Consider the following 2,303-nt stretch of genomic DNA (forward strand, 5'->3'; position numbering starts at 1 on the left):
AAAATAAGTTGACCCTTGAGTCTGCAGAACCCAAGGGAAAGAAAAGGCTAGGTGGCGAATGGTAAGACCAATGTTGGGCATTGCTGGAAAAGCTTTAATCAAGGCGAAATATCAAGGGGTTCCCATTATAACCCAACCGCGTAAGGAACGCAACAATCCGGGAACATAACACCGATATGACGGAAACTAGGGCGGCAAGAGTGGAACAAAACACTAGGCGAGAGGCCGAGCCTTCCACCCTTTACCAAGTATATAGATGCATTAAGATAACATAGCAAAATAATGATATCCCAACAAGTAAATAAATGTTCCAACAAGGAACGACCTCCAAACTTCACCTGCAACTAGCAACGCTATAAGAGGGGCTGAGCAAAGCGGTAACATAGCCAATCAACGGTTTGCTAGGACAATGGTGGGTTAGAGGTTTGACATGGCAATTTGGGAGGCTTGCAAGCAAGTGGTAGGCATCGTAGCAATGGCATAGCAAAGAGCGAGCAAACTAGCATAGCAAAGATAGTAGTGATTTCGAGGGTACGATCATCTTGCCTGCACAGTTGTCAGAGTTGACTGGATCCTCACAAGCAAACTCAATGGGCTCCTCGTTAGCGAACTCGTCTCCCGGCTCTACGCAAACAAGACAAACAAGCAACAAGGATACAATCAACCACGTGCAAACTCAAACAAAAAGATGCAATGATGACATGCTATGCGGGATGCGATGCGGGATGCAAAATGCAAGATATGATAGGAAATGTATGAACCTAGTCTCAACTTGGAAAAGCAAGTGTTCCACTCGAAAGATGGGACGAAATCGCTTGAAAACGATATAAAGATCATCGGAATCGGAGTTACGGTTTGGAAATGGCAGGCGATTTAAGAATGACACCGGTCTGCGATTTACAGCAACTAGGCATCTAAATGCAACGCGATGAACATGCTACAGCTCCCAAACATGACATCAAAATACACAGCAGGGATGCACACAAGATTCTTAACAAAAGACTAGCACTGAGCCACGGCCAATTCATCCATTATGAGGTTCAAACAAGCATGGCAAAAACGGAAATGCAAAACAGATTTCAGACTTAGTGAAATTAACACTTGTCTGAAATTTCAGATCGTGAAGCCCTCTTCGGAACAGCAAAACAACATGCTACAGGACCTGAACATGACAAAGAAAGACATGGCATGGAGCTACTCAACAAGCTTAACAAAAGTCTCTTAGTGACCTTGAGCCAAAATGGATCACAAAATATACTAACAAGCACACGAACATAGCAAAAACATAATCAGTTTTCAGACTTAGTGAAAACTGGGACATGCTGAAATATAACTCACGAAGGCATGTTTACGAGCTCGATGCACTCACTACAGAGCAAGTCATGGGAAGACAAGCATACACCCATAAAGTAGGCACAAAATACAAGCTAGACATGGCAAGAACGATGGCATAGCATGCACGGGCCAACTACAATAACATCGGCAAAATCGCAAACAAGTTGACGATCTGCCCAGATTCACAACGAAGCAAAAGTAGAGCTCGATTGACTCAAGCTAGGGTGCTCCATAATTGCAAACAAAGACATCGATGGACAGAGCACTACAATATTAACAAAACTCCTTCACTGATCATCCTCAAAAGAGGCACGGATCACTAGGAAACAACATGAACATATGGCATCATGAACTAAATAATCCTAGACTTGGTGAAAACTACTAAGTCCCTGAAAACAGATTTACCGGGTGCCTCACTTTGCAAGCTTGCACAAGTCACCACACACATCACAAAAATGCATGGGTTGCACCTCTGGGAAGAATACAAAATCCTTAACAAAACATATGAAGGACTCATAGGTATATCATGCACACAATAATCATGGCAAAAATGACAAAAGTCTAAAATGAACTAGCAGATATGACAATTAACTCACGAAGGCCTATTCTAACAGTGTTTCGGGCATCAAGATGAGCTCCAATGAAAATGATGCAATGGAATGAAATGATGTACCCTCTGAGGTGAACATTTTGATAGGCTATATGCCCAAATCGGAGCTACGGATGCAAAGTTACGGAGCTGCGAACATGTGCATATGAGCTAAAATTCTAAGGACTTGGACGAAAAATGACCTAGGGTTAGGATTTCAGATCTGAGATCTGCGCAGATTACGAGGCCGCTGGAGTTACTGTTCACCGCCGGAATGTCGAGGGCGGTGGTGGCCGGGGTTGGGGACGTGTCCGGCGAGGTCGCCGGTGGCCGGGCCGGAGCTGGGGCCGACCGGGGCGAGGGGGCGGCGCGGCGCGGC

The sequence above is a fragment of the Triticum aestivum genome, chromosome 5A (assembly GCF_018294505.1).
Source record: "Triticum aestivum cultivar Chinese Spring chromosome 5A, IWGSC CS RefSeq v2.1, whole genome shotgun sequence".
In the NCBI taxonomy this organism is placed as follows: domain Eukaryota; kingdom Viridiplantae; phylum Streptophyta; class Magnoliopsida; order Poales; family Poaceae; genus Triticum; species Triticum aestivum.